General features: G+C 36.6%; 1 protein-coding gene across 1 annotated transcript in view; it reads right to left on the bottom strand.

The window, feature by feature from the left end:
* Positions 1–25,252, bottom strand: part of Hs6st3 (heparan sulfate 6-O-sulfotransferase 3) — a 646,636-nt gene that overhangs the window by 414,805 nt on the left and 206,579 nt on the right. The window lies entirely within an intron of this gene.

Below are 25,252 nucleotides of genomic sequence, written 5' to 3'. Positions count from 1 at the left end.
CCTAGCCATATGTAAGTCACCATGAGCAAAACATTTTCAGTGGAGTGGTAGAAAGAAACCACGGTTGTAGTTCATGGAAGATAAGAAGGAGAAGAATGGAGATAGTAAATTCCTTGAGGAGATTTGATGTAAATGGAAAAAGGAAAGAAAATGGAAGCTTGAGAATGATGTTGAGTCAATTGAAGACTTCTTTATTTTAATAGGAGAAAGAAACTACATTTTTAAATGTTGATGAGGATGATCAAATAGAGAGGGAAATTGATTGTGCAGGTCAGGAAGTGGGAAATTCCTGGAGTAATGTTCTTGCACAGGCAAAGCAGTAGAAACTGCTAATTGGGTTAATAGATTGCCTTGATATAGGTGGAAAAACCTTTGCCTCTGGCCACTGTTGTAAAGGCAGAGTATGTGAGCAGATAGATGTGGTGGTGAGAGTCTGGGGTTGTTTCCCAATTTCTTCCATTTTCATTGAAGTAGAACCAAAGTCATCAGGTGAGAATGAAGATCAGAAATCGTTGTTGTTGCTGTTGTTTTGAGAAAAGCTATGGAATAGTCTAGGAAGTGAGGAGTGAATAAACTAGAGAAGCATGGTAAGGCTCATTTAAGACTCATGGTCATGACTTCAAATACAACCTATCAGTATGTTCGTCTATTTTCCCCACCTCTATTCTTCTGCATGGAAGCAGGTGTAGAGTAAGCAGAGAGTTTTAATCTACCCTGGGTAAAACACTGCCAACCAAGTCCAGTGAGGTGACAGAAGAGCAGGGACATTGAGGGAAAGGGCAAGGAAAGGAATAAAATGATTGACTATGAATTCATGCTGATTAAAGAGGCGTTTTAGTTAGCTTTTCATCACTGTGACCAAAGACTTGGCAAGAAGAACTTGGAGGAGGAAAGGTTTATTTGGGCTCAGTGGCAGAGGTTCAGTCCATGATCAGCCAACTCCATTGCTCTGGGCCTGACATGTGACAGAACACCAAGGTGGAAGGGTGTGGCAGAGAAAAGCACCACAAGAAGCAGGACAAGAGTGTCTCTCACCAGGGACAAAATACCAACCCCAAAGGCACACCCTCAGTGAACTACTTCCTCTAGCCACACCCTACCTGCCTATACTTACCACCCAGTTAAATGTTCAAAGGTGAAATGATGAGGTTACAGTTCTCATAACCTCATCACTTCAGCTTCGGACATTTTTGCAATGTCTTACACATGAGATTTTGGAAGACACCTTATATCTAAACCATAACAGAAGGGGAGAAAGGGCATAAGGCGGTGACAAACAGTCAAAAGGTGACAATAATAAGTGGATTACAGTTTCTAGAGAAGTTGAAGAATTGCTGGAATCGTGTTGCAGAAAAAATAAATCAGAAATATAGGAAATGGTGGTCAGAGGATAAGATTCTTGAACTAAGATGTGGAAGCACTGAAATTATTAGTAACAATAAGATCTAAACTGTACCAATTGAGGGAGACTAAAGGAAAAAGTTATCAGAGGAGAAATGGTGATAAAGGAAATGAGAGGCAAAAAGACCAAAAGGATCTTCTTCATAGATACTGAGACCACCAGAAATTATGACAGAAATAGTATTGTAAAGATGGACAGTGAGGTAGGTGCTGAATCTTCAAGGACTTGGAGGAATCTTCTGGGGAAAGGTAGATAACTTCAATCCTAGGTCATTTAGTCAAAGAGCATGAAATTCAAAGCAGACGTATGGAAGAACATTTTTTTCCTTAATATTCTACTGCATTACATAAGAAAGCCAAACAAATATAATCATATAATACTTCTTTTTAAAAAACTGAATTATTTCTCATAATCAGGAAGGGACGAAAGGAAGTCCCTGTGCATTGGGACCCAAGAAATCATCTTTGCTGCATACCTTAGCCCTAGGAAGTGGTCAGAAAGTGAAATTATAATAGTCAAACTAAGTATGACATAAACATTGGTCTGACCTGGACTAATGTCTATACCAAACAAATTCAGTGGTCCTTGCCACAGAAACAGGAGTCTCTGTGAGGAAGAGGGTTCACCAAGACACTGAAGATGGTCCACTGAAGCAAGGCCCCACTCAACGTGGAAACTGGGCTCCCAGCGTCTTCGCACTTGCCTGGCTCTGGGGATGCTGGAGCTCACTCAACACCCTCCACACCAGCTGCCAGGCCATGTTGAGGCTGGCAGCTGCCAACAGTGTCGAATTCAGCTGAAATGCCACACTGAACAATGATAAATAAGACACACTCTAACGTCAGAGGAAAATTAAAGTGGAAAACAGCACTATGGTGAGTCTCCACCCTATCTCCAAGATAAAAAAGGCCCACTTTCAAACCTTCTGTGTTTCTTTGTCAGCTTTCTGTACACATTTATGCTTCAGCAGAGACTATTTCCATAACAACACAGCTAAATACAATCACGAGAAGCAAAGGAAACTTATTAGAACTGAATGTTCTCACATCTCAACAAAAACTTGCAGTAAAACACAACACAGGTCCAGGCACTGAGAAGGTTCAGAATCCCCTCCTCCCTTGGTTCAGCCAAGACACACAAATGTGCTTGGAACTATGAATAAAGAGTGAGAATGATTTCATAATCCTAAGGAAGAACACAGGACCAGCATCTTGCTAAGAAGAATGAGTAAAGGTTCACAGTGTTCATGGATGCATAAGGGTGACTTTTCAGGCCAAAGGAAGGAAGCCATGGGGAAACTCTGTTACTTCTGCAAGATACTAGGGAGTTCTCTGGTGCCATCTCCTCCTGCTCCTTTTTCTCCTCTTCCTCTTTCTTCTTTTCATCTTCTCCTTCCCACCAGTAAACAAAGGAAAAGGTGTGTTTGAGAAGTAACCAAGAAAAACAGTACCTGTGGGGCACTTATGGCTACAGCCTCATCAGAATCTCAAACCCCAGAATCATTTCTGATGTCCTCACACAACAAAGAAAAGCAATTTCTGAAGCAGCAATCCTGTTTTTCCAGTATTCAGAGAGCTCTAATATTGGAAAATTGTTGGCTCCAACAAGGAACTATAAAAAAGCTGTTCTCAAGGCTTTATAATCAAATCCTAAAATACATCTGTACAAGTCATTACAAGTTTGTTAAGTACTGTTGCTGGTATTGACATTGTAATGTTGAGGCAGAGTACAGGCATTTTTAGTCTAGTGTGGCTCAACAACAACAACAAAAAATAAAAACTGAAGACAGAAAGCAATTATATCCTTCATCATCACACACTGCTGGTGGGAATGGAAACTGGTACAGTCACTTTGAGACACAGTCTGTCAGTTTCTCAAAAAGTTAAACATAGAATTACCTATGAACTAGCAGTTCCACTTCTAGGTATATACTCAAAAAATGAAAATGTATGCCTAAACAAACACATAAACATTCATAGCAGTATTATTCAAAATAGCCAAAACACGGAAACAACTCAAATGTCCATCAGCCAATGAATGATTAAATATGGCATATTGATATAAATATTACTTGGCAAAAAATAAAGAACCAATATATTGTAGTCAGTTTTTTCACTGCTGTGACTAAAAGACCTGACCAGAAAAACTGTAGAGGAGGAAAAGCTTACTTGAGGGCTCACAGTTTCAGAGATCTCAGACCACAGATGGCCAGCTCCATTCGTTGGGGCTTGAGGTAAGGCTAGACATCATGGTGGAAGAGGATGGTGGAGGGAAGTGGCTCACATGATGATCAGAAAGCAGAGAGAGAGAGATACAAAATACATATCCCAAAGTCATGCCCCCCAGGGACCCACCTGCTCCAGCCACACCCTACCCACCTTCAGTTACCACTCAGTTAATCCCTATCAGGGGATTAACTCACTGATTGGATTAAGGCTCTGAAAAACTCAGTCATTTCTCCTCTAAACCTCCTTGCACTGTCTCACACATGAGGTTTTGGGGGACACTTCACATCCAAACCATAACACAACATATGCTTCTACATAGATGGACCTTGAAACTTTTATGAAAAATTACAAAGGCCAATTATTAAGGACCACATATTTTTATTCTGTTTATATTAGCGTCCAGAATAGGCAAATCCATAGATACAGAAAATAAATGAGTAGTTTCCAGGGTCTGGGGGAGGTGGGAAGAAATGGGGAATGACTGCTAACCGCATGGAGTTTCTTTCTGGGCTGAAGAAAATGTTCTAAAATTTATTGTAGTGATTGCACAACTCTGTGAATATACTAAAAACCATTGCGATGTACACTTTAAGTGGATGAATTGTATCTCCATATGGCTATTATTTTTAAAAAGCTAACGACAGATATCAAAACAGAATTAACATTTTCCTTTGCGAATATCTACATGCCAAAAAACGATTTTTTTTCTTTTGATGTCATTGGTAGAATTTAAAATTAACAGGTAACCAACATCCAAGAGTCCTTGTGATTTAAGACTTCCTGTCCATTTTTTTCTTTACTGTTTCATATATAACATAGAAAGTAGGAAGGAAAAAGAAGGAGGATAGGCGTGTTTGTTCAAATGAGGAGAAGAAATGTCCAGGAGCCAGAAAAGTAGCATCTGCTCCTGCTGGCTGTGACTAAAATTAAGCTCTAATTTAGCTTTCAGCTAAAATTATCATAATTGAAATAAAACTAACAAACTGGATGTGACTTGCAATTTTCTTATCCTTTAGGGGAGAGGAGGCCAAATGGCAACTTTAGAATTGTAGGCTTTTCTCCTGAAGGGCACCCTTAGGGTTTGAGATGGACAAAGACTTTCCCTACTATCCCCACTCCATTGATAGAGCTACATTTCTTCTTTCCAGAACCTCCAACTCAAGAGTAAATAAATTGTACTTGGAGAAAACCCAAGGAGGCAATGGAATTGGGCATGTCAGGATAGCTTAGAACTTAAGAAATCATGTTTTTCTCTATTTGACTATTCTTTTTTGGTTCTTGCTTAAAGCAAGACCTTCACACACAAACGTCCACTGCACACACATGGGTATGTATATGAATATATGTGTGTGTATGTATATGTAATATCTGTTATATATACCTATATATAAAGTCTTTCCCCTTATAACTATAGTGATCCTGAGCGCTGGTTAACAAAAACAAAAAAAGCACTTAACACAAATGTGTGCTCCAAATATGTGTTCCATGCAAATTGTAAATATTAAGACAATAATGATAATTTTAAAAGTACAATTAGAAGTGAGCACTCCAAGCTTCTGGAAAGAAGCCAAGGGCTAAAGTATATCTGGCTTGCTCCACAATGGTGTCAACCCCTGTTGTTCTTACAAAAGGAAAAAAAAAAAAAAAACATGGTCTTATTATAAAGAAAACCCACTGTCTTCATTCAGAACTGTGAAAAAGTCCCATCTCTCTTGGATATCTATTTTGCCCATTCAAAGGACTGGCACATTGTTATTGAAAATGCAGAGGAAATACCCTCTGCTGAAAGGTACCAGTCTGTGAAAATACATATAATCACATGATTAACACAAACAATCCATTATTTAAAAAAGTGACATTTTCATTTGTTATACTGGCTGACAAGGAGCACAGAGAAAAGAAATTAATGCGTACCAATAGGCAAATTGCTCTCTATATTATATAAAGCTTTAATTTCATCATGAGCTTTGAAATATTTTGCATAGGGAGATTTCTTGATTTCTTTTTTCGTTTTTTCTCTCTGAAAGAGGATACAATATTAATCTAAAAATCTAAATGCAAACTTTAGCAGAATTATTGTTCTGAATATAAAGTGTTTAAAGCATGTCCTTACACTCTGTATAAAAAATCCCTAGCTATCAGATTAAATGATGTGCTATGTTTATTCTTATTTATTCTGCGGCTATTAATAATAACTGGCTATATTTAAACTTTTCTGTTTCCACAGAAATGACAGTCTATTCCTTCAGTTTCTTTGTAACAGCTTGGGTCATAACCAACCAATATCAGTTGTCAGGATCTTAGAGAAATATGTCTGAACCTCCCAAGAATAATTAATCTAAATCCTTTGTGCAGACACTGGGTGTAGTATGTCATGAGTCACTGGTTTTCTCCTCTAGAGTTGATATATATTCAGCAAGAAGAAAGACTTCGTGTTTAGTAACAATTGTGCCTTATTTTTTCCCAAGGTCAAATACATTTAAATAAGATCTGTTTATCCATAGATCTAATAATAGATTAATACTAGATTTTAGAAGTGTAAGAGTTCTGATACATTGTTCTGTCCATATTCATGGGAATGTTTGTTTGTTATGTATATATTGAATTTTGAAATGTAGTGTGTATGTGTGTGTGTACATGAACATACAAAAATGTATAAATGTATATGCATAGTTTAAGGAACAATAATAAAATGAAATATTTGCATCCAACTCCCAGGTCAATAAATAGAATATTCCCATTAATCCTAAAATTATTTGGGGGTTCTTTTATAGGTAACCTTAAACAATACATACTTTAGTTTTACATCTCTTTATACTCTACATAAATGGAATACTGAATATACTCTCTTCTGAGATTTGTTTCACTTCACATCATGTTCTTGTCATTCATGCATGTAGATGAGTATAACTGTTGTTCATGGTGTTGATCTAGTTTTCATACAAAATATCTACCCCTCCAAAGTCCTATAAACTGATTAGCCTCTGGAATAGGATAAGCATGAGATTAATGAGTCCCGTCTGTTCAACCGAACAACGGTGAGTTCATACCCAAAGACTTCCAAGACTTGAAGTAAACAGTTCTCCATTTCTCTCTCTTTCTCTCTCTCTCTCTCGCACGCGCGCGTGCACGCTCTTCTTCTGCACCCTAAACTCACTCCCCAAAGAAGCCATTTCTTGTAGAGCTATTCCAATTTTTCTTATTGTGGACTAAAAGAAGATGTAGTACCAGGAGTCAGAAAGCATACAGAGTCAAAGGAGAAAATGTTGAAAACATTTTTGTTGTATAGTCCTTCTCTCCAGATCAACCACACCACGAGAAACAGATGCAAAACTACAATCCACATGGATTCTAACCTCCTAATGACTACACTGCTAATGGCAGTCTTGCAAGAGAGCATGAGGCAGCCTTGAGCTGCTAGAAGATATTTTTGAGTTAGGGAAGAAGTGGATGAAAACACTATCCTCCTTAAGAGCTGCCCCAGAGTTTCTCTTCAACAGAGATTTGAGTTTATGAAACTACCTTGATAGGAAAGTGTATTATAGACAATAACTGCTTTACACGAATGGGTGTCTTTGCAGAAATTAAGAAAGATAATGAACTGCATGTCTGAGCTGATGTGGGACTGAACAAATAGTGCAAACACAGCATATAAAAATGACTCATAAAAGCTAAACTGTGTAAATAAGAAGTTGAAGACAGATGTGAAGCCAAGTACCATACTAGTTCTCCAGCCTGGAAAAGAACAAACAGCTTGAGGAGAATTGGGAGCAAATACCTCAGTAGGCAATGGAGATTCAACTCAATTGTATATACAATTAAAGACACAAGGATACTCCAATAGGCATCAGGGTGGATTAGAGCAATAATACACTAACCTCTTTCTGGTTTCTACCTGGAGCCATCATAAAATTAGAGGACAAGGCAGAATTATAAACCATAAGGTGCTATTTCAGTGACATAGGCTAAAAAAGTAATAGTAGTTTGGGAATGGCACCCATGAGCAAGGAACAGAATACTTGATGCCAACATGGAGGACAGGAAACTGGTATTAGACTTGGCAAGAATCTATGGCATTTAGGAAGATGGGCAGGAAGAGGGGAGACATTGATAGAGAAGTGGAAAAGACCTGCATGAACTAAGATATTTAAATGAGAACTGTCTAAGACAGAATCAAATCTAGGCTACAAACAAATATAAAAACATGGGGAAATTCAGAGGTAGGGATTAATTCTGTCTGACAGACAAGCTCTCTGAAGAGAGCTTTGGAGTCTTTAAGTCAGATAAGCATTTAAGTGGGCAGAAAATGAAGAATATCTGTTTCTCACAAGACACCAGATGAAATTAACTTTCTAACAATGTTGGATATATTCTTTTAAAAAAAAATCTCTTCTAGTGCACTGCTGACCTTGCAAGACAATACAAAGATAGAAGAAATCCTGAGACGATCATAGAAAGCAAGAATGAGAATCCAAGAAGGTAGCTCTTGGTTCAGCAACCAGTCTGAGGTGCTGGCCAATTCCTGGTACCCTAGACAGAAACACTCTATGGGTGAACACCACCCAAAAAGAAGATGATGTCATTTTTCACATTAATAAATACATTATAGAGCAGTAAGTGTTTGGGGGAGGGGGGGGAAGAGGGCATGCACACAATACCAAAAGATCCAATCCTCTAAGATGTAATAATTGTAAACTTATATTCAGAAAATAACATAAATTCCAAATAAATAAATGTGTGACAGATCTATTAAGAAAGCTTGAAAAATTCATTACAGCACTGGGAGAATTTTAACAAACATCTTTCAGTAACTGGTGACATAGGACAACAACATAGACAAAAATTAAAGATGAAAAAAAGTTAAATATTTTACACACACACACACCGCTACCTGTGGAACATTTATAAATATTTTCCATATATCAGACCATTAAACAAGTATATACATTTTTTTTGAAATATGGATGTCACGAACATTATATCTGCTGACCACAATTTAACCAAGTTAGAAGCCTGTAACAAAGAAAATTGAACAAAATATTATGGTTCATGATTTTCAAACTATATAAATAACTCAAGGATCAAATAATGAGCCATAATAGAAATGGAAAGTAATACATACCAAAACCTGAGAGGTCGAACTAAAATATTACTTACTAAGAGATTTATAGCTTTAAATATTTGAATTAGGAAAGAAGAAGGGATGAATATTTGGGGGTTATGCAGACAACTTAAGGATTTAGAATCTTAACAGAAAACACTCTTAGAGATGCTGGAGGGCCACGCTGGATCATATTATATGGTGCCATTATGCAGCACTATGGAGCTCTATTTTACTCTCCAGTTAATATAGCGTCCATGTGTTTCGGGAAGGGACAGATGTTGTATCAGTTAGGAACCTTCCTGTTGTAGATTACAGATAAAAACAACTCAAAGTAAATTAAACAAAAACAGAACTTACTGGCTTATGAAAATGAAAAAGCTAGCAGAGAGTGATTTAGGGGATCAAACTATGTTCCCAGAACCTACTCTCTCTGTATGGATGGATTCATCCTCAAGTTCTTCTTGGTGGCAAGACAGTTGCCAGGATCCACACCTTCCCCAGATTTACCCAGACTTAGAAAAATTCCACTCTATCTCATATGCCCATCTATGAACCAATTACTTTAACTGAATATTGCAAAATGCTCTCTTTGGACAGGCCTCCATCACCTTAAATATATGATACATGTGGGCAAGACATAATGTGTTTCTCAAAAGAAATCCAGTTTACTTTTTAAAAGCAGGGTATGGATACTTTCCATTTCAACCTACTATATACCCATGTTTCACAAGACAACTCTTCAGATGTATCAAAAAGTGAGTAGAGCTTGGCTTCGACTAACTTCATCTCTTGCTTTTCCATCTTCATTTAAAAATTCCAGAAAGTGCCCCCATCATGGTTTGAACATGAGGAAACCCTCAAAAGTTCCATGTTAATGCAGAAATATTCAGAAGTGAAATGATTGGATTAGATGTGAGGACTGTAACTTAATCAGCCAATCCTAGTTAGAACTGACTAACTGGGTGGTAATTATAGGGAGCTGGGGCATTGTTGGAGGAGGTGGCTCACTGGGGATGTGCCCTGGAAGGGTTCATCTCTCCTGTGGCCCCTTCCCTCCCAGACCCTTCTGCCTCCTATTCACCATGAGGTAAGCAGAACTTCTCTGCCATGTCCTTCCATCACAAAGTGCTGCCAAACCTGGGGCCCAGAGCAATGGAGTCAGTCAACCATGGACTAACCTTGAAACCATGAGTCAAAAACAAACTTTTCCTCTTCTATGTTGTTCTTGTCCAGTATTTTAGACACACCAGGAAAATCTGACTGACATTACCCCCCAAATGCCAAAGCTTAAACTCCATGCATTGAGAGATATGTATACACTGCCATTCCACAGTTATAGAACTACGGCACCTGAAAAGAGAAGACAGAAATGAAAGAACACACAGAATATCTATATAACCAAGGTTCTTCACTAACTGTCACAGTTATAACCTTCCCTGTGGATTCCCTAACAATGGGCTGGAATTTCATTGATGGCTCACATGGCTTTGCAGATACTGGGATTCCTTTCATAAACATGACATGGTTGTATTTTACCTTTTATGCTAACTTTGAAAACTGGTTATCAAATTCATCCATTAGAGTACTTTTCTTTTTAAAAAAAATATTTATTTTTGGGGTGTAGACGGACACAACACAATGCCTTTATTTTTTTTATTGGTTGTTCAAAACATTACAAAGCTCTTGACATATCATATTTCATACATTGATCAAGTGGGTTATGAACTCCCATTTTTACCCTGTGTACAGAGTGCAGAATCACATCGGTTACACATCCACGTTTTTACATATTGCCATACTAGTGTCTGTTGTATTCTGCTATCTTTCCTATCCTCTACTATCCCCCCTCCCTTTCCCTCCCATCTTCTCTCTCTACCCCATCTACTGTAATTCATTTCTCTCCCTTGATTTTTTTCCCTTTCCCCTCACATCCTCTTATATGTAATTTTGTATAACGATGAGGGTCTCCTTCCATTTCCATGCAATTTCCCTTCCCTCTCCCTTTCCCTCCCACCTCTCGTCCCTGTTTAATGTTAATCTTTTTCTCATGCTCTTCCTCCCTGCTCTGTTTTTAGTTGCTCTCCTTATATCAAAGAAGACATTTGGCATTTGTTTTTTAGGGACTGGCTAGCTTCACTTAGCATAATCTGCTCTAATGCCATCCATTTCCCTGCAAATTCCATGATTTTGTCATTTGTTAGTGCAGAGTAATACTCCATTGTGTATAAATGCCACATTTTTTTATCCATTCATCTATTGAAGAGCATCTAGGTTGGTTCCACAGTCTTGCTATTGTGAATTGTGCTGCTATGAACATCGATGTAGCAGTATCCCTGTAGTATGCTCTTTTTAGGTCTTCAGGGAATAGTCCGAGAAGGGCAACAGCTGGGTCAAATGGTGGTTCCATTCCCAGCTTTCCCAGGAATCTCCATACTGCTTTCCAAATTGGCTGCACCAATTTGCAGTCCCACCAGCAATGTACAAGTGTACCCTTTTCCCCACATCCTCGCCAGCACTTGTTGTTGTTTGACTTCATAATGGCTGCCAATCTTACTGGAGTGAGATGGTATCTTAGGGTGGTTTTGATTTGCATTTCTCTGACTGCTAGAGATGGTGAGCATTTTTTCATGTACTTGTTGACTGATTGTATATCCTCCTCTGAGAAGTGTCTGTTCAGGTCCTTGGCCCATTTGTTGATTGGGTTATTTGTTTTCTTATTGCTTGATTTTTTGAGTTCTTTGTATACTCTGGATATTAGGGCTCTATCTGAAGTGTGAGGAGTAAAGATTTGTTCCCAGGATGTAGGCTCCCTATTTACCTCTCTTATTGTTTCTCTTGCTGAGAAAAAACTTTTTAGTTTGAGTAAGTCCCATTTGTTGATTCTTGTTTTTAACTCTTGTGCTATGGGTGGGGTGTCCTATTAAGGAATTTGGAGCCCGACCCCACAATATGTAGATCGGAGCCAACTTTTTCTTCTATCAGACGCAGAGTCTCTGATTTGATATCAAGCTCCTTGATCCATTTTGAGTTAACTTTTGTACAATTCCTTTATTTTTATGTGGTGCTGAGGATCGAACCCGGGTCTCACCTGTGCTAGGCAAGCGCTCTACCACTGAGCCACAATATTTATTCGCTTTCTTGGCCTAATTACTTATCTAGCCTGAGGAAAAATATTTTGATTTCTACTTACCTGAATTATATAATTTTCAGGTATTTTTTTTTGGGGGGAGGGGTGTTGGTTTGATGGAGGGTGGTCAGGAAGACTCACTCAGTGTATGAGGTAGCACAAAGCAACAGATAGTATTTGTTCATAACTCTTCAGCTTCCAACAAAACACAACACATTTTATCAAGAGAGCTATGGTTTAGTAAATATGAAGTTGAGCTCTGTAAGGTAAAAAGAGGAAGAACTCAAAAAAGAATGCTCCATACAATGTTAAAGGGTGTAGAGAGCATGTGGATGCATGTTTGTGTACATACATAGGTATATCTGCATATGGGTGTGAGAAAGAGACAGAGGAAGGAGAGGGAGGCGGCAACCTTAAGTCCCCTTCATTATCCTTGCTAACTGTGTACATAATTTGGCATTTCCCTTTCCCTTCATCACTGGATGGTAGATATAACTTGTTTCCTCCAGTGCATCCATTTTTAGGTTGTATCCAGTTTTCTGCCTGTACCTCAAAAAATTGAGACAACCATTTTACCTGCTACAAACCTAAGACTCTTAAGTGAAGGAAGGACAGATTCCTTCGCCATGGAAACATAGGGTTCCCAAAAGACAATGATAAAATTTGCTTCATTAATGTTTAAATTATTCTAATGTCATTGAAGCAGATTGCTCCCAGTTTGATTACATATACTCATACATATAAATGTGTGAATATGTATATAGATATGTGTGTGGCTATATTTATTTTTAAATGTTTGAAGAAAGATGATCAGCATGACAAAATGTAAAGAACAACTTCTAAGAGAAAAAACTTTTTGAGTAGTAGCTATGACACATAGAGAAAAAAAAAGAAACATTATATATATATAATATATATATAATGTATATATATATACATTTAATATATATATATACATTATATATATACATTTAATATATATATATACATTATAATGTATATATATATACAAATGTATATATATATACATTTGAAGAGCAGATTTTAAAATAGATATTAATAGCAAAAAAAAATTCTGTAAAAGCCACCCAATAATCACTACAGACTATTAGAAAATTTCTTTCATGTATTTACTCTATCCATTTATAAATATTGCATTTATGTGGAATGCATTTAATTACATATTACATACCTACTGTAATTAGCTACTGATTTTCTTTACCAATGTTCCTCTCATTTAAAGGCTCTTGTGATTGTTAAAAATGAGGACATTGATGTGTCTTTTAAATTATAAAACACTAAATATGGTGTTAAATGAAATGTAACTCCTTATTTCATTTTTATCAAAATTTAATTCAAATGATAAGGTTCAGAGAGAACATACAATAAGTGACAAAATCTGAACTTTTCACCAAAACAATTACTCTATAACTCAGTCATTTTAAATCTTGTTTAAGTCACAGACCTCTTCAAAAATCGAATAAAAGCTTTGATCCTCTCTCCAGAAAAACACACAGGCATGCAATATTTTTCAAACTATTTCAAAGAGCTTATATTAATATTAAATCCATCAATGGAGCCCCAGGGGACTAAATAACTTGATTTAAGTACCTCTGGTATATGCAAAAAAAAAAAAATTCTGCTAAATAAACTAACATTACTGCAATCAAAAGTCAATGAAATATTTCTAACCTATTAAAATGTTACATTTAAATCTTTATCAATCAAAACTAGGATCATTTCTATCATCACTGAATTGACTATCATCATTCCATTAGACTATACTTATTGAACACCATCTATGTGCTATGCTCAGCCTGAAACCAAGTAAATGCCCTCCCACCCCTGTCCCCAACAATGTATGGCCAAGTGAGAACAACAAATAATGAAACCCAGAAGGTGGTGAAAACTAAGGAGCAGAAGAAAGTGCTATGAGAACTCAGGGCACAGCCTTGAACAAAACTGGAAGAAACTTTGAGAAAAGTAAATGTTTGCTAACTATGCCAAGCGTGTATTTGATCGCAAAATATGCTTCGAAAGTATTTTGAATTGTTTTTCCACAGTTGAAGACTGTGTAAATATTTTGTACAAATATAGAGGAAACATGCCAAATACAATTTCTCTTTCTTTCCCTCTAGACAAAGGCTAATTTTCCTAATCATCCAGGAAAATTTCTTGATGTCCTCTCAGTTCTCTTCAGTCAACACGGGGTGCCATTTTCCAATGTGACCGGCTATAGCACCCACCCAACTGGACAGCAAGGAGAATACTTATTTATGAAGCCATGAGCTTGAAAAGTGCAAGTTCCTCTTAGCCATGCATGGATGCTGAGGGGAGTTCTTGCTGATCCCATCCGCAGGAGTGGACAGGAGGAAAGGAATAAGAAGGAAAGGGAAAGAAGCAGGAATGAAAACAGTGTCTCAAGAATGACCTCTGCCTCCAACCTTCCAGGGTCATTAACTTGGATTTAAATAAACCTTACACTGCCTTTTACCTAAGTCCACCACCTGATCAGTGTCTACTAATTAGTTACAGAGAAGGGAAACCATCTGGATTATTTAAATGATAATTTATCTTATTTTTAAACTGACCGCAAGTTTCAAAGGTGACTTTTTCACATATTGGGCTGCCTATATTTTCTGTCATCTCTGGCACTGTTCCAGCAATAATTATTTTCTAATTATACTTATTTGTCTAAGAAGAACTAAAATAAATCTCAGTTACTCTTCTAGCGGAATGATGATTACCAAACTTGAAGATCATCACAAATGCTTTCAGTGAAGAAGCATGGAAGGAATCGATGGTGTTCGTCATGTCACGTCCATTGTTGTCAGTTAAGCAAAATGAAAACCATCAGAGGAATAAAAGAATAAGCATTTTCTTAAACACTGAAATGTATCTACGAAGTCTGGCGCTAACATTTTAATAAATGCTTTCTCTCATCTTACTGATCACCATATCAAAGTGGTAGTTAAATGTTATTGCTTTCAGTATTGATACCCTCAACTCTTCATCTTATCTCTCTCTTTAAAATAAATTAGTTCTTCATTTCTCAACAACCGATGGAAGTAATGTAAATCCAAAAAGCAGCAATTATGCAAAAACTGAAGTCAAAACCATTTTCTTTTTTCCCCCTCTCTAACAGCTTGTAAGCATAATTAATCAAATCAAGCTTCCCTCTTGTCGTGGAGAGCTGTAATTTAAAAAACCAAATTACAGCATCTTTGCAGCGGCACATATAAAGTATATTAAGAAAACATGTATATGAAGTAGGAGCTTATTCCTGATGATAAATTAGATTTTATTAAACCGACTCCATATCCTGAACTAATATTCATGTTATGTTTACTGCCCAGGGAAGGGGAAATCTTATTGTTTGAATTTTGAGCGACTCAAAATGTATACAACAAATTAAAATATTTTTCTGTGTCACAATAAGTCAAAAAACCCCAAAATTAATAAACACCCACTGTTCAGGAATAAGCTCAAACAAATCCAATATATTATTTTAATGACTTTACTATAGCCGCTTTTAAACATCCTCATCTCACATAGGTAAATTAAAAGGCAGCGTTAAAAATTAGCATTATTTGTAGTGTTTCAAAATATCACAATTAGGATATTACCAACTTCTAGTGAGAAGACTTTTTTTCCATTTTTCAAAGAATCATTAATAATTACTCCCATCATCTGCAGAAATGGATGGATATTGTTCTATATTATGAAGGTAAGATTATGTCTATGTGTCCCAATAATTGCTCAAGGTTAGGAATGCAGGAAAAATACAAGTATAGAAATATTAATAATGCCAACAGTAAGTAACTTGCCCTCCAAGACAGGCTATTAGAGAGAACACTTGGTTTCATGAAACATATTTGAAATCCCTCCACATAGAGGTTAACCAAAATGCCATAGCTGACTACCACTCTTTCCTTTATGATTATTCCCCTCTGGATTATAATGCCATTCAGCCATCCACTGGGTGTACGAACGTTTTATTTTAACACTGGTAGAAAGCTGTCTGCATCGCCTTTGTGTTGATCTGCATCAAGGTTGCCTGTCTATTTGGCACCCAATCCAGGAACAGTTCCAGATAAGGCACTTCCAGCAGCAGCTTGGTATAAATGATGGGGACAAAAATTATTAGTTGAAGTCAAGATTCCTTATCATCTAGAGTCCAGTTTTATAGGGAGGTAAATATATTTTCTCTTAAAAGTAAAGAGCTAATTTATTTGAGTTAAGCACTTCCTGATAGCAATTCTGGAACACAAAAAGACGCTGTCAACATGCACACAGAAGCGGGAAGGGCATTTATGCAGAGCAAGCAGAGAAACTGACTCACAAGGCTGGCACCTTCACCAGCATCAGCGAGATTCCTCTGGCTCTCACTGAAAGGGCACTTTCACTCAGGGACAGTGTCTGACACCCTCATATGGCTACTTGGAGGAAAAATAATTTGGACTAATTTTAACTAAGGGAGAATAGCAAACCATGAATGGGATAACAATTCACATGAAAGCAACAAACAAATCTTGACAAGATTCTATGTATTTCATGTATAATCGTGTTGGACACATGTGCGTTACAGTTATAAATAACAAATAATTGTTGTTTCGTATAGCCATTTCTTTTTTTTTTTAGTTCCAGGGACTGAACTCAGGGGCACTCGACCACTGAGCCACATCCCCAGCCCTATTTTGTATTTTATTTAGAGACAGGGTCTCACTGAGTTGCTAAGTGCCTCACTGTTGCTGAGGCTGGCTTTTGAACTAGCAGTCCTCCTGCCTCAGCCTCCCAAGCCACTGGGATTTTAGGTGTGCGCCACTGTGCCCAGGGTTTATATAGCCATTTCTGAGGATATTAAACTGTTAGTGAGTGACTTGGTGCTAGATTCTAAAATTACTTACATGTTATTTATATAAATAATGTAAGTAACTTACATTATTTTCATTTTCATGTTAGATATTCTCTATGCAAAATATATGTATTTACACAGTACAATCTGTACAGATCCTGTAGCAGAAATTATATAATTTGTGCAAACACAGAGCTGTCTAAAACTATGAGAAGAATAAGGCAAGTTAGAAAATCCCATAAATGATGTATTTTTTATGTTCTTTGCATTTTGAAAATAATTTGCTTTAAAGTATATTGCCTTTCAGGATTACAAATACTAAAATATTCATGAAATGCCTTAAAACTAAATGTTTACTTAAGGAATAAATATGGACTTTTCAGGGATATTTATAAGTATAGCAAGCAAAAATGAATGATAATATTTGACAACCAAGTTTATCACTGTCAATAGTGTTCCCATGAATAATTTTTCCAAATAAAAAAGTCATTAGATTTTTCCATCCACAGTAAGGCCTAGGAACACAATATCCACAGTGCAGAATTGGGAATTAATTTCAGAGGAATTATTAGATACCTCTGATCTTTTCATAAATAAATACATGTAGAAGGATGTAAACATGGAAAATTCAGAGCAAGAAAATCATTAGAAAACTGTCCAGCAGTGCTTCTCATGGAGGTGAGCTTTGAAACCTTCCAAATTCTATGTGTTGTTTTGTCTCCCTTTCCCATCACAAGTTCACGGTGTCTTCCAGTCATATCCAGCTCCAAAAATAAACACCTCTTTGCATTCCTACCAACATCTATCATTCCTATTAACTAAGACAGATCTCCATTAGATGGTCACTTGATTAAACATTGACACTAATGTGTAACAAATAATTCAATGCTCCCTAGGTCTAGTCACATTTTAGATGAAAAAAAAAAAGGAATTTTAGATAAAATAAATGTTGAATCAAAAAATTGGGGAGAAAATATTTAGAAGCAGAGGAGACTCTGGTGTCCTTTGCTGTTTATTCTAAATGAAAATCTACCCTACCCTCAAAATAAACCACCAAGGAATGTAATTTCTCAAAGACTAACATGGTAACATAAGGGTCCATCAAAATGAAATCTGCATAGGTCAAACACATGAACCAAAGTTAAATACATTTAAAAGCTGCAAGATCCTATTTCAAGTTAAATCTCCTTAGTTCTAGTCATTACAACCCTTAGGTAAAAAAAAAAAAAAATTATCCCAAACAAAGGGAAAATATATGGTCAAAATAAATACAAAACTCCCCACTCAAGCTTTTCACAGATTTATTCATATATTTCATCTTCATCTTATTTCCTCAGATCTCAGATGTCCTTCCTATCCATATATGCCTATGTTCCTCTAATTCTACCCTTGCCCAGAATGTGCATTCTTCTTGGTTAGATTCTTTGTTTGCCTTAAGGACAGGGATTCCTCTTGCCTCCTCTTACAGCTGGCTGCAGAATACCTCACACAATATTTGTTACAGTGATGAAAGCACTTTCAGTTGAATAGTGGGTTAACCACCTAGCAAAAATGGCTATCCCCTTACCTTTCCCACAAAATTAGATTGGAAATAACACTTTGCAGCCCACAAAATCAGGACCCAGAAAAATGACAGTGGGCCCAGGCTTCTAAGGTCCTGATAGGTTTAAGCGTCTCAGTTCTATGAAAGTCAACTTGGATCTTGCTTTCCAAGTCCTGTGAGTATTCTATTCACAAAATCTGTTTAAATAAAGTTCAAATTTCTAGAGAAGGTTAGGTGCTAAAATTTATGTGAAATATTAATTTGAAATCACATTTTCACTGAATTACTATGTTACTTTAAATGCTAAAAATTTCCAATTCATTGTCCTAGATTAGGGGTCAGAAAGCTTTTCCTATAAAGGGCCATATAAACATTGTAGCCTATGCAGTCTCTAGAACAACTATGCCACTCTATCATTGTAGCACAAACATAAACAATATGTAAATGAAGGGCCATAGCTGTATTCCAATAAAATTTCATTTATAAAATCAGATAGCAGGCCAGATTAAGTCTGAGGGTCATGGTTTGCAAATCTTTGTTCTAAAATAAAAGTATAGAAATAAAGACCCTTAGACAAGGAGTGACACTATAAATCATCTAGTTTAGCAAAATTTTCCAAATCATAATAACATGAAACAATTATTATAATTTGGTGAATACATTTAAATGATTAAATTTTTGAAATAAAAGGAAGAAAGAAGAAAGATTTCACAAAACAGAAATAGCTTCTATTAACATTTTAGTGTTTCTAGTAATTAAATAAATTATAATATAAATATTATATATAAACCTATAAATTTCATATCTATTCAACATTGGTCCACATGTTTGACATATAAAGCTCAAATATATAAGCCTCATATATTTTATATTATATATATATAACTTTCTGCCAAGTAACTGCCATACTACATACATGATTTTGTAAAGTATTTATCTATTTTACAGCTTTTTATAAGTATTTACCAATGTCTGTAAATAACCTTCAAGAATATTTTAAGAGGGTATGTAATTTTGTTAACATCAGCTGCATATGTCATAATTTATATAATCAGTTCTTTTTACTAGGCATTTTTTCAGTTGATAAAAAGATCTTAGATAGTCAACATATATTCATCTTTTCTAAATTTGTTTTTTGGAAAAAAAAAAAAAAGAATAATCTCTTCCAGTGATTTTAAACATTCTGGCAATGTTACCTACCTAGTGAGATTTCTTCATCTTATAATCTGAATGTTTTAGTTTTCTGGTCTGTGTTATCCCATTACCACTTTCCTTCCAAACATCAATAGCAGTGATTCTCCTTTGGAGACCTATGGATGCCATTCTGTTAAGTGCTTCACGGGTTTCTGGTAGCCTTCATGCTAAAGTGCAAATCTCTAGCTTGGCTCTAAAGTCCTTTCTTACTCTGGACTTGCTGTTTCTACAACTTACCTGTTTGTGCTCCACCCAACACAAAGACGGCCTGTTCCTTAATTTGACTGTGCTTTTTTCACTCTCTCTCTCTTGTCCTGAATGAATGCCCACCATAATCTGTTCCACTGAGAGCCATTTTCTCTAAGAAAGGTGACTTTACACATCCTTCAAGACTTCGCTCAGGTGCCACCATCCATAGGAAGCCCTTGATCACTGGATCAAATGCCACTTCCTGAAGTTTCTTCTCTATCAAATTCCTTATAACATGACACACATATTTACTCCTGTTTCTGCCATGTGCAAGATATTTTGACACTAAGAAACAGTAAAGAGGACACATGCAATCCTATTTTCATGGAGTTTTATATTGTAAATTCACATTAAATCGTTTTATTTTCATTGCTGCTTTATTTGGATAACTCGGATGACAGATTGTAAATTCCATAGATCCTGAGACTGTTTTGTCTTTAAATTCCCAGTATCTGGATTAAAGCTTGGAACTCAGTAGTTCAACCCACAAGGAGAAATAGTCCAAAGAAACATGACAACACTGCTAGCTTCTTTCCCTAGGGTAAAATATTAAGAAACAATTACTAAAACCAGGTAGTTGGATGAACTAAGAATGCTTAAACTTCTACCTAACTTGAGAAATTAATTATTTCAAAATATATTTTTCTTTGCTATTTGTAAATTTACGGGTTGAAAGGACATATTGTTTTTCCTTGTCTCTAATAGGTGTTAGTAATCTCCACTTTTTTCCCTGCACTATAGAATTTCTTCCACGTCTTTCCTGGTGTTTGGTAGAAATAAAATCTGCTCGACCAAGAAGAGGTACACAGTTTCACTTCTGCTGAGCTGTTACTCCTTGCCCTTAAAATAGGCAGAAGACACAAAGGTCAGACACAATAACCTCATTCCTTGTGATGGGTCAACTAATATCTATAAAGTTGAAATGAAGTTCAGTAATAAAAAATTTTTCCAATTGCTGTAGAACAATTTGGGTGCTGCTTCATCTTGGTTTCAGTAGCAGTCTATCAGAAATGTCTCGGGGTTCAAAGAAGTGCACAGGAAGAGGGCATGGCATTCGGCCTCAGAGGACCTTTGATGAAATAACATACATAAACCCCAGTGTTTGATCTAAGAAGTAGTGTCTTGGTCAGTGAGTCTAGGTGAAAACTGGCCTTATAATATTCTTCTTAGCAGAAAGCCTTTTAGCTACTTGTAATGATAAATTGTTTTGCCTTCTAACCATTTGCCTCTCCCATCTTCCAGTTCCACCATCTCCTTTCTCTTATGATATACTTTGTGTGTTCACATGCAAAACCACGCTCATCTGGATGCACACGTCTCTGCTTACTTCATTTGAAACTCTCTATTTCCTTTCTATTAAAAATCCTAAACTCTTAGCACTTATGCACAGAAACAATGAATCCATAACACAATCACTAGGTAGGTTTAAATCCCTACACTCAAACCTAACAAAGTTGAGCATTTCAGTACAGAGAAACTACTAAAGGTTTTTGAGTAAGAATTCAGAGTTCAGCTTTGGTTCAATAAATTTAGAAGATATAATATTTTTTCCCCTGAGAAAAAAATCACATCTCACCAGCTGTAATAAAAGTTAATCATTTCCCTGTTCTAATCCAGAGTTTTTTTTCATGGAAGAGGCAAAATACCTGGTTTCGCTAAGCAATTTTCATACAAAATAGCGTATGAAAATTGCTTGGAGAAACCAGGTATTTTGGTTTTCAGGAAATGTTTAGGCTTTTATTCATTCAGGCTAAAGTTCTGGTATATTTGGTGTATATTCCCTGCCAGGCATTGCAGGGAACAGAATAAGCTGAATCAGCACTACTTGGTTGCCAGTAGCTCCTCTGCCAGGAGGTGACATCATGAATGCCAAGAGAAATGATGAACCTGGCTATGGGAGTACAAATGAGGACATGAGCCTTGAACACGGAGAGAATCTGAAATACCTTCATCTGGGGCATGACTTTTGCCTGGATGCTCAAAAATGTCTCCAAATGAGGGAGACATTTATTTAGAAGAAAGAGCAGTGGTCAGGGTAGGGAGTTAGCAAGGCAAAGAGGAATTCCCCCACACACACACACACACATCAGCCCCTCAAGGAAGGAACAGGATGAGAGTTAAATCTGGCAATTCAAGCTTGGGCCCCATCATGATGTGCTTGAACACCAAAGAGCTTTTTTACTTTAACCTGCACTTCAGGAAGAAACTACTAAAGGTTTTTGAGTAAGAATTCAGAGTTTAGCTTTGGTTCAATAAATTTAGAAGATATAATATTTTTTCCCCTGAGAAGAGTGGCCAGGAAGGAAGACAGGCAAAATACAGAAAAAATGTAGAAGTAGAAGAGAAGGAAGCTGTGAGAGCCACTTCTATCTTTACAATAAAATAAGAGTCACTGCAGAGAACAAGTGGATAGGGATGAAGCTAGGAACTTATGCAGAAAGGGAAAGGTTCATTCAAAAGACTGGAACATCTATTAGAAATAAATGAAATAATAAAGAAGGTTTAAAAAAAAGTAGTTGGAAATAGTTTAAAAAGTAAATAGGGACCATGATGTGACACAGCAGATGTGACTTAGCAGTTAACAGTATCTAATAATATAATAGCTAAATAATTTAATACAGTGAGCTATGGAAATGCAACTTCAACTGGTTTGAGACATGATCCCACAAGCATGCTGGGAAGGTGACTACAGCAGCAGTACTAGAGGAGGAGAGGAGAGAAACTGGTGACAACCAGAGAGGCTTATAGGCTAATGCAGTAAGCTGAGTCAGAGGAGACTATCCAATGAGCTGTGTTAATAAATCACCACATCAATTCAGAAAATGGGGAAGAGCAAATCTAACAAAATTAGGGGAAATGTTCCCAGTAAAACATGTGAATGAAATTATGTAACTCTAAAAGGGATTTCATATTATAAAAGAGATGTGAGTTGGAAAATTGGAAACTACTCAAATCTATTCACTCACAGTAGGCATAAAGTGAATATCGGGGTAACATAATCATGGTTTCATCCATTTAAAGACATCTTAACAGCCATAGCAATATAAAATCATTTTTGTAAATTTTACAACATACAAAAATAGCCTGGAAAATGTTGGTATTTCCTAAACCCTGGGAACTTTTTGCAGCAGCTTTTCTCTCCATTGTTATACAGTTCACAGTATGCAGACAACCATCAGCTGCCCACAGCCTCCTGGAGAGTTGTCTGGGGGTATCTAAGAAAAAAAAAGCTATTCCAAGAACTCCCAAATCACAAAGATTCAATGTAAAGTCAGAAGTTCTGGGAGTTGATCATTCCTCTAGGGAAAAGTGGATATGATTCCCTTTAATACTATATATTTTAAGAAATCACAAACCCATTGGAAAAATCCTTTTAAGAATATAGAATATAAATAGGACTCTGCAGGACAAGGGCATTCAGAGCAGCACCATCCAGTGGAATCTTCTGCAATCATGGAAAAATTCTGTTTTCATTACCCAAATCAGAAGCCACTAGCCACGTGTGCCTACTGCGTGCACACTTGAAATGTGACTAGCATGATTTTGGAACTTAATTTTGATTTTTATTTAATTTTAATAGCTACATATGGTCAGTGACTCCTGGATTGAGGGCTCTGGACTGGAGTATGGGCACCTGCTGGGAAACCCTATCCCAAACATTTGGTAACAACAGAGTAGTCTATTAACATGCCTCGCTGAAAAGACGAAGACCCTCTGTTAGCCACCCCTTAGAGGAAGCCAAAGGCCTCCTGCCTATGTCACTACACTCCCTCTCCACTGACAATTCGCAAACAAGACTATGATGGCTCCCACGTCCAACTCAGGTCAGCAGCTCATACAAGACATCAAGACATCCTCGTTAGTGTGCACTAATGATTTCTATTTGATACTTACCAGACACTAAAACTGTCCATAGAACAAAAAGTATAAACACAATGTTCAATAAAACCTGGCAGGCTTTTAATAAGACACGCGGGAACATACTAATCCAGATTTCCGTAGGCAGATACTTCATGAAAGGTTAATCAAAGTGCTGGGCAATGTGGGAACATCTGCATCAGGCTCAGCATTTTTTTTTTTTTTTGAGAGAGAGAGCTCAACATCTGTAGAGAGGCCAGGATTGCTCCATGGGGAGAACCCTGAGCCTTAAAACAGAAAGATTTGCAACTGCATCAACTGTGGTTATGTTAACACTGCTTCTCCTCAGCAACGACTTCTAAATCACAATGACAGGGGGAAAGAAAAGGAAAACATCTGCGCTCTGATATTTAATATTTTCCTTTAAAAAGACTTAAGAGATGAGTGTGAACTACTCTATCATAAAGAAATGGTATTGCTATTAATAATGAAAAGGGAAAATGTGATATTACTGACATCAAATTAAAAAGCTTTAAAGGGAAGCATTTTCATTCTATTAGAGATAGCCTATTTAAAAGGTGCAAAATACCTAGCTATAGGCATCTGGTGGAACAGCTGGGAAGTAAAGCCTGTTCATTGATCATCTTCTTGTGATTGTTACCACGACCCTCATTTTAAACCACACACTATTTTAAAAAACTAATCATAAAATTTCAGTGGCTTTGCTTCTTGCTATGACTTCTTTAAAATAACTCTTGCTTCAGTCACACAGGGAAATTTTAAATCATAGAGAATTACAGCAATGCTACTGAGGGTTAGGAAGGTTTCCATCACACGCCTGCATGTTACGCTGTATTTATATGAACACATTCTCCCCATTCAGGAAAAAAGCCCATTTTCATCACCAGCAGCCACATTCTTATTATCTAAAACATACAGCACATAACATCAAGAGTATTTTTAAAGAACCTGAAAAAGTAAAGTCACTCTACAAATTTTCAAAGATTAAAAAAAAAAGTGCTTTATTTTATGTAGGTATGCAAGCTTATAATTGTAGCCTTTTTCACAAAACTGTAATTTGAATACTATTTCCAGCAATTCCTTTACCAATCTATATTGTGCTACTTAATCTATCTCCTCTGGGATAAGAAAATGACTTTTTCTTCTTATAATTTGAGGTATTTCTTGTAAACTAAGAAATAACACTATAATAACTCCGCCATACTGCATTATTCCTTTATACCACACATTACTAATATAAATGTGCAGATGTGTTGCCTGAGATATGAAAAGAGAACCAAAGACACCTATGTAGAAACTCCTCTGAAATTAACCTCCATGTTGTATTAGTAACAAATAGTGATCATAATAAAAGTTCCTTAAATAACATTCACATTCGAGTAATGAATATAAGTAATTTTCTATATGGACTTCTCTCTCTATGGAATCTTGCCTAGAGACAAAAAGGAACAAATGCTAAATACAGCCTTACCAAATCCATCTGAGCTTAAAAACCCAAGAAACACAATGCCATTCCCCTAGACATGGATAGCCCACTATTGGCTCTCTGTGCCACAATGGATCTGTGTATCTGGAACTATAATTTAAAGATACTGCCACCACCATGCAACTCCAAGGTTCCCGAAAATGCAAGGTGAGAACAGAACACTACAACTAACATCCACTCTCACC

The sequence above is a fragment of the Marmota flaviventris genome, chromosome 4, assembly GCF_047511675.1.
Source record: "Marmota flaviventris isolate mMarFla1 chromosome 4, mMarFla1.hap1, whole genome shotgun sequence".
Classification (NCBI taxonomy): Eukaryota; Metazoa; Chordata; class Mammalia; order Rodentia; family Sciuridae; genus Marmota; species Marmota flaviventris.
The sequence above is the reverse complement of the archived record's forward strand: the minus strand, read 5'-3'. Positions and strand labels throughout refer to the sequence as shown.